Source organism: Apodemus sylvaticus, chromosome 10 (genome assembly GCF_947179515.1).
Source record: "Apodemus sylvaticus chromosome 10, mApoSyl1.1, whole genome shotgun sequence".
Lineage (NCBI taxonomy): Eukaryota > Metazoa > Chordata > Mammalia > Rodentia > Muridae > Apodemus > Apodemus sylvaticus.
Genome location: NC_067481.1, coordinates 51,806,720 through 51,818,892, shown reverse-complemented (window position 1 = coordinate 51,818,892; position 12,173 = coordinate 51,806,720). Strand labels below are relative to the sequence as shown.

At 46.7% G+C, this 12,173-nt stretch overlaps 1 pseudogene; it reads right to left on the bottom strand.

The window, feature by feature from the left end:
- Positions 1-11,255: 11,255 nt before the first annotated feature.
- Positions 11,256-11,817, bottom strand: LOC127694392 (60S ribosomal protein L17-like; annotated as a pseudogene).
- Positions 11,818-12,173: the final 356 nt, after the last annotated feature.

Genomic DNA, 12,173 nt, shown 5'->3' with positions numbered 1-12,173 from the left:
TCTCTTTCTGTCTTCCCTGTTTCTGTCACCATTCAGGTGATATCACCAGCCACAGAGATGGCCCTTCCACCATCTGGACCTCTGGGCCCTCTTGTAATCAATCGTGTTTCCCTCGGAATCCCACGAGGATCACCCACATCAGCAGCACTAGCTTTAGACTCGTGACTTAAAGCACATCCCCCTCCCTTGGATCAAAACTCCCCCTCATTCTCAGCACCGTGACACTCTCTTCAGTCTCACTACAGTCCTTGGGAACCTCGAACCTCCTGAGTCCACGTTATGTTTCATAGCCATCAGGACCTGTGTTCTCACCCCCTCCCTCCTTTGCCAATTCATGAGCCTTCTGGTATCATCATCCATAGCTCCTCCCCCACATTTCTCTCTCCTCCTCCCTTGGCTGATCTACCACAGCCCCCTCCCCAAGCCTCCACTTCACACCTGCACCCACACAGCTAGATGGAACCAAAGAGGAAGAGGAGCAGACCGTGCTTGCAGGGAACACATTGTAAACCCATGCCGCGAAGCTCCAGCAGGTGCAAGGCAGTGCCCAGAAAACTCCCTGCGTCCCCCGAGGCTTGCCTTCCGGTCCACCAGCTCCACGGCACTCTCTGGAGAAGGAAGGAGGAAAAGGACACACAAAAACCTTCACCTTCCTCCACCTCATCTTAGCCCCCTCCTGTGTCCACCTCAACTCCCACCCTTCTCTCCTCAGCTACTTCCTTCCCACATCACTGCTCCATGGCTCCGCTCTGTGCTCTGTGGGTCTCCTTCCTCCCCCGCGTCATTCACTAAGCTCATGGCTCCGCTCTGTGGGTCTCCTTCCTCCCCCGCGTCATTCACTAAGCTCAGCGGAACACCATCAACCTTACCTTGCTCGAGTCTCCTAATCACCAGGCCTTGGCAGTCTCTCCTCTGAGGCATCGCCTTAAAATGCCCTTCTGTGGGGCTAGAGGACGTAGTTCAGTAGGTAGAATGTTTGCCTGGAGTACACTAAGGCCTGGGTTCAAAGGAGACTCCCACAGACAAATATTAGGCAGGGCTTGAAGAGTTCTGCAGGGCGGGACGGGGGAGGGGTCAAGGACACCAGGAGGACTCAGCTCACAGAACTGACTGACTGGGACTCGAGTGGGCTCACAGAGATCAGGGAGCCTGTATGGGTCTGACCTAGGTCCTCTGCATATATGTTATGGTTGTGTAGATTGGTGTTCTTGTGGGGTTTCAAACTGTGGGAGTGGAGGCTGTCTTTGACTCTTTTGCTTGCCTCTGGGACCCTTTTCCTCCTACTGGGTTGCCTCTTCCAGCCTTGATGTGAGAATATGTGCCTGGTCTTATTGGAATTTGTTCGGTTGATGCCCCTGGGAGGCCTGCTCTTTTCTGAGGGGTGATGTAGAGTGGATGTGAGGGAAAGGGGAGGGAGATGAGAAGGAGAAGAAACTGCAGTTGGAATATAATACCTGAGAGATAAAGAAAGAAACAAATAAACAAATAAACAAACAAACACTCTGTTCTTCCAAGAACCCAGCTCCAGCACCCACACAGTAGCTCACAATTGACTAATTCTAGTTCCAAAACAGCCACCGGTCTCCTTAGGTACTGCACGCATGGGAGCAAAAGGACCATAAAATAAAAGTAAAAACTAAATGTCATTCTTGGCTACATGGAAAGTTCAAAGCCAGCCTGGGCTTTATGAGACCTTATCCCTCCCCCCCCCTCAAAAAAAAATTAGGGCTGCAGAGATGGCTCAGCAGTTAAGAGTGCTGGCTGTTCTTCCAGAGTACAGTTCCCAGTAGCCATATGGTGGCTCACAACCATCTATAATAAGATCTGGTGCAAGGCAGTGGTGGCGCACACTTTTAATCCCAGCACTTGGGAGGCAGAGGCAGGGGGATTTTTGAGTTCGAGGACAGCCTGGTCTCCAGAGTGAGTTTCAGGACAGCCAAGGCTACACAGAGAAACCCTATCTCGAACACCCCCCCCCCAAAAAAAAAGATCTGGTGCCCTCTTCTGGCATTCAGGATGTACATGCAGATAGACCACTCATACATGAAATAAATAACAAGTCATTACAAAAATTAAAGGGGCTGGGGAGATGACTCAGCAGTTAAGAGCACTGACTGCTCTTCCAGAGGTCCTGAGTTCAATTTCCAGCAACTACATGGTGGCTCACAGCCATCTATAATGGGATATGATGCCTTCATCTGGTGTATCTGAAGACAGCTACAATGTGCTCACATACATTAAATAAGTCATTAAAAGAAAATTTAAAGGCTGCTGGTGGTGTTTCATCACAGCCATAGAAATGTGACTAATACACCTAGCATGCACAAGGCCCTAGGAATCAAACACTTAATAAAGTAATTTATTTTAGCACTTGGGAAACTGAGGAAAGAAAACTGTAGGTTCAAGGCCAGCCTGGCGGGCTATATAGCAAGAGCCTGTCTCAGATAGCAAAAATTTGTGAGCTGATACTCCTCCCTTAGAGTTCCTTACATACTTAGGAACTCAATTTCATAGCTAAATACATGTTCTTCTCTCTGATTTAAAAAAAAAAAAAAAACCTATGAGTTCTTCTCTGTCTTAGTCAGTATTCTATGACTGCAAAGAGACACCTTGACCAGCGCAAGGAAGGAAAATGTTTACCAGGGACTCGCTTACAGGTTCTGAGGTTTAGTCTGTTATCAGCATGGCGGGGAGCATGGCAGCATGGTAGCCGGTAGCCTGGTAGCCGGGAGAGTTCTACATCTGGCCACATCTGGCCACAGGGCAGCAGGAAGGAGAGAGATCCTGGTCTCGGCTTGAGGATCTGAAACCAGAAAGTCCATTACCAGGGACACGCTTCCTCCACCAAGGCCACACCTCCTAATCCCTTCAAATATTCCCGCTCCTTGATGAACCAACATTCAAATATATGGGCCTAGGGAGGCTATCTCTAGTCAAACCATGACATGTCTCCCCTTTCATATTGATTGCCTGTGAATGAGTATTTTGCCTGCATGTATTATCTACGTACCATGTGTTGTATGCCTGGTGCCAGAAAATGGCATCCCATCCCTGGAACCAGAGTTGCAGACAGTTGTGAGCTCTTGTGTGGGTGCCTGGAATCAACCCACATCCTCTCTGACAGACACCAGTGCTCTTAACAGCTGAGCCATCTTTCTGGCCCCCCGGAAGTCCCTCCTTCTTCCACCCACTTCACATCCTGCCTTTAAACACACCTGGAGTCTGATCTTCTCCCCTCCATCCCCACTAGCCTAGTCCACACCACCACCATCCCTCACCTGGACCACTACCACAGAATGCCGCCCGGTTCCTCTGCTTCCCCTGTCCACATGGAGGGACCCTACAAAGGGGGTGTTGGGTGGCTGCTTGCCTGTTTCACACACTTGCAAGAGGGCTTTCTATCAGAAAGAGAGTACAATTGAAATCCTTCCCCTAGTTTCAGCACCCAAAAATTGATCCTACATCCTAGCCCTGCTGCAACTCTGACCCCTCTCACCACTACCCCGGATTACTCTGTTTCCACTACTTCCAAACCGGAAGCTCGTCCCTATTTCAAGGATTTCGGTAATACCTTCTGCCTTGGAACACCACCTCCAAAAAAAACCTTCCCTGACCATTCAGTTAAGAGAAATAGAGAAATGAAAAAACTTTGCCAGTTGCCAGTTTTTCTTTTTTTTTTTTAAGATTTATTTATTTATTATATATAAGTACACTGTAGCTGTCTTCAGACACTCCAGAAGAGGGCATCAGATGTCCATTACAGATGCTTGTGAGCCACCATGTGGTTGCTGGGACTTGAACTCAGGACCTCTGGAAAAGCAGTCAGTGCTCTTAACCACTCAGCCATCTCTCCAGAGCCCTGTCCCAGGTTTATAGCTTCCTTCTTCACACTGTTACCATCACTGTTCAGTACTTTCCATATTTCCGGTTCTTCTCTTTTCCTTCTCCCTTATTCAATTGTCTCCATGCCTTGCTGTGTCACCAGCACCATGGTGTCTGTCACTCAGACGCTACTCGTTCACATTGTGAGAATGAAGGGAACGGGGGGGGGGGGGGGAGGGAAGGTGGGTGGACAGATGGCCTTGCAGCTAAGAGCACCAGCTTCTCTTTCAGAGGATCCAGGTTCAAGTCCCAGCACCCACTTGACAGTTCACAACTCCAGTTCCAAGCGATTCATCACTTTTTTCTAGTCTCTGCAGGCAAAGAGCATGTAGGTGGTCCACAGACACACACACAGGCAAAATAGCCACACACGTGGAATGAATAAGTGTGTTAAGTGTTTCTTTTTAGACTTAACTCATTTTTATATGTATGAATGCCTTGGCTGGTTGTGTGTATGTCACCTCCCATGTGCCTGGTGCCCACAAAGATACCCTAAGACTGGAGTTACAGATGGTTGTCAGCTGCCGTGTGGGTTCTCAGAATTGGACCTATGTCTTCTGCAAGAGCAACAAATATGCTTTGCTGATGAGCCATGTCTTCAGCCCCGGTTTTTTTTTTTTTAATAAAGGGGGTGATGCCATAGAAATAGCTCACTGGCTGCTCCTTCAAAAGGTAGAGGTTCTCAGCACCTACATTGGCTCACAACTTCCTGTAACTCCAAGATTACAAGAGATCCAACAACGTCTTTTAGTCTCTTCAGGTCTCAAGCACTGCATGAACATATATGGTTCATAGACATAAAAGCAGGCCAAATACCCATACACATAAAAATAATTTCTTCAAAGAATAAAGGCCCAGGCATGGGTGTGCACAGCTCTGCCACCAGCACTCACGAGGCAGAAGGCGGAAGCAGCAGAAATTCAAAGGCATCCTGCATAAAAAGGGAGCACAAGGCCAGTCTGGGCTCGGAGCCTCAGGCTTTTAAAAATTGAAAAAAGAAAAGGAATAGCTGGGCAAGGTAGCAAATGGCCTTTAATTCTGGCACTTGGGAGGTAGAGGCAGGAGGGCCTCTGTGAGTTCAAGGCCAGCATAGTCCATCTAGTGAGTTCAAGGACAGCCAGGATTATGAAGAGAGAACCTGTCTTAAAAAAAACAAAAACAGACAAAAGAACAAGGGCTAGTGAGAAAGGTAGAAGCCCCTGCTGCCAGCTTTCAACCCCAGGCTAGCCCCCAAGATGCTCAGGATGCCGATATGGAATCTATTCCTGACCCCTGCTGCCAAGCCTTATAACCCTAGCTCAGCCCCCATGACACTCTGGGTGTCAATAGAGAATCTATTCCTGAAAGATGTGACCTCTATGTGACATACTCCACCATCAGCACCCACCTCTTACCAAATAAGCTAAACAAACAAACAAAAGCATGAAAGGGAGTCAAAAAGATGGCACTTGTCTTACAAACCTAACAACCTGAGTTCCATCCCCAAACCTACATAAAGATGGAAGCAAGAGCCTAGAGAGATGGCTCAGAGGCTAAGAGCACGTGCTCTTGCGTAGTACTGAAGCTAGGTTCTCAGAGCCCGACTTGGACAGCTTACAGCTGGCTATAACTTCAGCTCCAGAGGATCCAGTGGCCTCTGTAGGCATCTTCATGCATGTCTTTACACACACACACACACAAACAAACAAACAAAAATAAAAATAAAATAAATCTTCTTTTAAGATGGAATGAAAACCAACTCCACAAAATTGTTTTTTGATAGCAAACTTTCACACACTCACTCACACACACACACATACACACACAATTTTAAAAGAAGAAAGGCTTCGGGGCTGGAGAGATAGCTCAGTGGTTAAGAGCACTGACTGCTCTTCCAAAGGTCCTGAATTCAAATCCCAGCAACCACATGGTGGCTCACAACCATCTGTAATGGGACCCATGCCCTCTTCTGGGGTGTCTGAAGATAGCTACAGTGTACTTACATATAAAGATAAATAAATCTTTAAAAAAAAAAAAGAAGAAGAAGAAGAAGAAGAAGAAGAAGAAGAAGAAGAAGAAGAAGAAGAAGAAGAAGAAAGGCTTCTCTTTGTTGCTGTGTTTTGTATATTTGGGTTTTATTTGGAAAAGGGTCTCTATATGATTCTAGATGGATGTCCTGGAATTTGACATATAGACCAGGCTAGCCTTGAACTCCCGGAAATTCTCCAGCCCCCAGAGTGTTGGATTTAAGGTGTGTTCCACAACTCCAGGTCCTTAAAGACTTTTTTTCTTTTTTGAGAGAAAGAGGGAGAGAGAGAGAGAAAATGAGAGGAATGAGTCAGGCAAGAACTCATGCAGCACTTTTTTTTGGGGGGGGGGGTGGAGACAGGGTTTCTTTGTGTAGCCTTGGCTGTCCTGGAACTCACTTTGTAGACTAAGCTGGCTTTGAACTCAGAAATCTGCCTGCCTCTGCCTCCCAAGTGCTGGGATTAAAGGCGTGCACAACCACAGCCCGGCTCATGCAGCACTTTTATTTAAAGCCATCAACCTGGAACTAGGGGAATAAATAAACTGTATTTTCTATAGTCTAACCAACTGCATGAAAAAAATGAGAGGACTTGAGCACTAATGTATGGAGAAAATTTTTTTATTGTAGATATAAATGGAAAAGGCAGAGGGAAGAGACCAGACTGAACGTGGTTGGCCGAGAGGAGAGAGAAGGAGGGAGAGCGAGAGAGGCCCTGCTGACAGACTAGAAGAGCCAAAATGGCTGTTCAGGCTAGGGGGAGGGAAGCTGAAGCCCAGCCCTTGGAAGGGAGAGGGTTGGGCAGGGGGCGGGGCGAAAAGTGCTGGGCGGAGCCACAGATACCTAGTGATGCTGAGAAGGCTGGCCGCTGCTGCTTTGGTAAGTTAAGAGGCATTTGTGTCAGCCATTTAACTTGAGTTCTGAGACCCGTTACTTTACATTTTCAAACCACATTTTTAAAAAAGATTTATTTATTATATGTAAGTAGACTGTAGCTGTCTTCAGACACTCCAGAAGAGGGAGTCAGATCTCATTATAGAGGGTTGTGAGCCACCATGTGGTTGCTGGGATTTGAACCCACAGCAGGACCTCCGGAAGAACAGTCAGTGCTCTTAACCTCCGAGCCATCTCTCCAGCCCCAAATCACATTTATTTATTGAGCGTACATATATGCATGCACGGGCATATTTGTGGAGGTCAGAGGACAACTTGTCAGTTCTCTACAGTGTGTGTCTCAGGTCATCGGACTTGGCGGCAAATGCCTTTATCAATTGATAGAAATAAGCTCATAGTTGCAGAGACCACCATTCCAGCGGACAAGGCAAAACTTTACTCTTGGTCAAGAGGGTGTGCTCGGAAGAGTGAGCACACAGAGACAGGAAGTGCCCTTGGCTTCTATTCTAAAGCTGGTTGTGACTCAGTCTTTCCCTCACCGGCTCTGTGCACACAGTCTTATTCATTTGGCTAGTTTGAAAAGAATTGGTGCCAGGCAGGGGTGGCACATTCCTGTAATCCCAGCACTCTGGGAGGCAGAGGCAGGCAGATTTCTGAGTTCAAAGCCAGCTTAGTCTACAGAGTGAGTTCCAGGACAGCCAGGATTACACAGAGAAACCCTGTCTCGAAAAACCAAACCAAAAAAAGAAAAAGAAAAGAAAGAAAGAAAAAGAAAAGAAAAAGAAAAAAGAAAAGAAAAAAAGAGAAAAAAATTGGCGTGCATACCAGAAATGAAGGAGGAACAGGAAAGAGGTCACGGCTCCTTGGGGAAAAGGGTCACTTTTCCAGGTCATCGCATCAACAGGGGGGCCCTCTAGGTTAACAAAGGTTTGACTGCCAGGGGTGGGGAGTAGAAGATGGCCGGTGGGGAGAGATATATAACCCCTGCTTAAAAGTCTTACAAAGTGAGGGAGGTAAAATGTTTTGACTTCTTTGTTCCAAACACAAGTTCAATAAAAAATGACTCATATTTGATATTTCTTACACACTAAACTACTTCACTAGCCCTCTATTTACATTTTATTTTATTTTATTTTATTTTATTTTATTTTATTTTGGGGATGCATTCCTCTGTGTGTGCGCACGCATGTGCACGTGCGGTGTGTGTGTGTGTGTGTGTGTGTATTTGCGTGCATGTGCACATGAAGATTCACAGGAGAGGGAGGGGAGGAAGAGGGAGAGAGATCATGTCGCAACAAACAAGAAAGAAAAAGAAAAAATAAGGCTGAAGTTGTACTGCGATGCGCTTGCCTAGCAAGTCCCATCTCAGCGCTAGATCCCGCTGACCGTAAGGAAGAGGGTGTGGCTTTAGGAAAGATAGTATAGACTTCTGAGCCTCCCAAACAAAATGAGACAACAAACAACATGACTGCCTAGGTGCATTGCTTGTCAGAAGCCTCGGAGGCAAATCAGAGCTATGATGAACCGCGGCCACCAGATGGCACCAAAAACTAAGCAGAAAACAGGAACAGCCCAGCGTCAGTGCACTTCGACGCGCTCCAGGAATTGGAAGACACAGTGCATGCTACAGGGTGGGGGTCTGCAAAGACCGCTCTCCCCAGGCGCTGAAGTAGAGTTGGGACCCAGGCTAGACTGTGAGCTCCAGTCTTCCATCTATCCGTTGGGCACAAGCAGACTCAGAACCAAAGCTCAGAACCCTCCTTTATATCAGGGTGAACTTGGGACTAAGGCTGCTGGAAAAAGGGAAGAGGCCTTCCCTTTCCTCAACCCGGCTTCCGGTAGTGAGGAGTGTGTCTTTTTCTGAGTCACCTACTGGCGATCACTCACATGAACCTCGTATCACAGGGCGCAGCATCAAAACTGTGAAGTCTATAATGAGGAAGAAGCAATCCTCATACGACTCACCTAGAAGAGGGAAATGTGTTTTTCTTCAACCCAAAAGCTACGATCAACTCAGATGCCAAGAGGCGGTGGGCTAGGCTGCAAACCGGCAGAGTTCACAGGCCCCAACCATGAAGGGAAAACCTATGATCAACCACGTGGGGTATGAGAGCAAGGCAAAGGACAACTTTCAGGAGCTGGTTCTGTAGTCCCTAAGCAATGTGCCACAAAAGTGGTAAAAGTAGCAGTCGCCCCCACCCACCCTTCTGCTCTAGCCTACAGCCACCATAGATGCTCCCACAGTAGCTGTCAAAATGGTAGCTCCTGTCAAAATGATGGCACCTAGACACCTCCTCAGTCTACAGCCATCACAGGAGCTGTCCACAGTGTCAACCCCTTCTCTCCAGCCTCCCCAAGCAGCTCCAGGGAATTGGTGCCTCAGCCAAAGTCACTCAAAGCTGGGAAGGTCTTCCCATCCTAATCCATTGGTCTATTGGGGGGGGGGAGGGGGAGCTACCAATCCCTGAGCAGGAAAACCCACCAATCTGAGCTTCCTTCCCACAAAAACCCACCAATCCCTGAGCTTCCCACACACACACACACACACACACACACACACACACACACACACACAAAATCCCACCAATCCCTAAACATGAAAATAGACCAAATCCCTGAGCTCCCCAAATGTGGGACTTGAAATCCCACCAAACCTCAATATGTAAGAGTCTGCCCCACAAAAGCTCTCTCTCTGTCTCTCTGTCTCTCTCTGTCTCTCTGTCTGTCTCTCTCTCTCTCATCTTATGCAGCCTAGGCTGGCCTAGAACTTGCCATCATCCTGACTCTGTGTCCTTACTACTGTGTAACAGGTATTGTGCCTTCATGCAAAGCTATGGAAGGGATCTTCTTTTATGTTTGTTTTTGTTTTGTTTTTCAAGATATGGTTTCTCTGTGTAGCCATAGCTGTCCAAAAACTTGCTCTGTAGACCAGGCTGGCCTCGAACTCACAATATGCCTCCTGATTGCTGGGATTTTTCTTTCTTTTTTTTAAGATAGGGTTTTTAAACCTGGTATGTAGGTCTGGTTGGCCTAGAACTTACTACATAAACAAGGTTGGCTTCAAGTTTGCAGAGATACACCTGCCTCTGCCTCTGCCTCTGCCTCTGAGTACTGGGACTAAGGACACTGGACAACAAAAAGATTTTTTTTAATTATTCAAGTAACTGCGAATTGAAAATAGGTAGGACAGCCGGGCAGTGATGACACATGCCTTTAATCCAATCACTAGGGAGGCAGAGGCAGGCTGATCTGTGTTCAAGCCACAGAGAGTTCTAGCGCAGCCATGGCTACACGGAGAAACCCTGTCTTGAATGGAAAAAAAAAATGGAAGGAAGGAAGGAAACAAACAAACAAAACAGGTAGAACTGGGCAGAGACAAATTTGTACTCCACCTTTAGCAGAATAGGGGGAGTGGAACCGATACCCTAAAAGCCACCGAATGCTGGCAAACACTCATACATAAAATAAAAACAAATATGTTGTTGTTGTTGTTGTTGTTTTCCCGAGACAGGGTTTCTCTGAATAGCCCTGGCTGTCCTGGAACTCACTCTGTACACCAAGCTGGCCTCGAACTCAGAAATCTGCCTGCCTCTGCCTCCCAAAGTGCTGGGATTACAGGTGTGCACCACCACCACCCAGCTCAAATATGTTTTAAAAAGATAGCAATGACCTCTTGCAAGTTGGTGTGGGTACAGCAGGCTCAAAATAAGGGCAAGGTGGTGCTGGCTAAGTCAATGTGATATAAGGTAAAGTCATCTGAGAGGAGGAAACTTCAGTGAAGAAAATGCCTCCACAAGATGGGGCTGTAGACCCAGATATTCTTGGCACATACATGGTATACACACACACACACACACACATAAAATTAGAGAAAAAAGAAAATATTTTGATTATTTTATGTGTATGCTTGTGTGAATGCACCCTATATATATGTTTTTTGTCTGCATGTATGTCTATACACTCCTAAGTATACCTAGTGCCTAAGAAAGCCAGAGAGGGCTTCTTCTTCTTCTTTTTTTTTTTTTTTTTTTTTTTTGGATTTGGTTTTTTCGAGACAGGGTTTCTCTGTGTAGCCCTGGCTGTCCTGGAACTCACTCTGTAGACCAGGCTGGCCTCGAACTCAGAAATCCGCCTGCCTCTGCCTCCCAGAGTGCTGGGATTACAGGCATACGCCACCACCGCCCACCCGGCCAAAGAGGGTTTCTGATCCCCTAGAACTAACTGATGGCTGGGAGCTGCCACGTGGGTGAGAGTTCTGAGCCCTGGTTTTGGAGAAGAACAGTCAGTGTTCCTAGATGCTAAGGTATCTCTTCAGTGCCAAGGGGAAAATATTTTAAAAGTAAAATAAAATTACATACACACACACACACACAGAGATTTAACAAAAATTCTAAAGTCTAACCTAGTGACATACACCTGTGATACCAGCACTTGGGATGCTAAGTTTTCTAACTTTATCTGCATTTATTTTATGCTAAATTTTTTCCCGTGCCATGAGTTTTTGTTTCTTTGGTTTCTTCTGGGATATCTTTTTCTTCTGCACAGCCTCCTCTTCGGGCTTTGGAATGATCTGTTCCTTCTCAGTGAGGATCATCTCAGTGTGGCAGGGGCAGCTCATGTGTGGGTTAATCCAGCCATGGGCTCTGTAGGTTCGTCGGCGCATCTTAGGTGCCTTGTTCACCTGGATGTGTTCAAAGACTAGAGAATCCGTGTCTAAACCCTTAAGTTCAGCATCAGTCTCTGCATTCTTAAGCATGTGCAGCAAAACTTTAGCACTCTCTTTTGGCCACCGTACCCTTGTCCAGCCCCTCTGTTTGGCCTGGGCGCACCTGAGTGACCGACTCCACCATTACACTGCTGGAATGGCACACACTGCTTCTTTAAAGTGACATCCTTCAGATACTTGGTGGCTTTGTGGATATGCATACCCTTGATGGCCTGGGCAGGTTCCCGGGTGTTGTTAAAGTGAACACAAAGGTTTGAACAACTTGATTTGCATGATTTTGTGGGGTTTTTTGGGTCAAGAGAGTAGCAAACCATCTAAGGCTGATGATAGATTGTGTGTTTTGGACCAACCTGGACTACTTAGCAAGACCTTTGTTTTCAAGTTTTTGTTTTGTTTCTTTAAAGTAATAAGTAAACTTTATTTTTGCATGTTTGAGGGGGAAGGGGTTCACACGTATCATGGATATGGAGGTCAAAAGACAATTTGCATTAATTATTGTAGTCTTTCACCATTTGAGTTCTGGGAATGGAACTCAAGGGCTCCGGTTCGGCAGCAAGTCCCTCTATCTGGTGAACCATTTCACCAGTCAGAACTAATTATGATTGTGTACATCACTACCACCCCCATCACCCCACACCACCACCAACCACCCCACACCGCCACTAC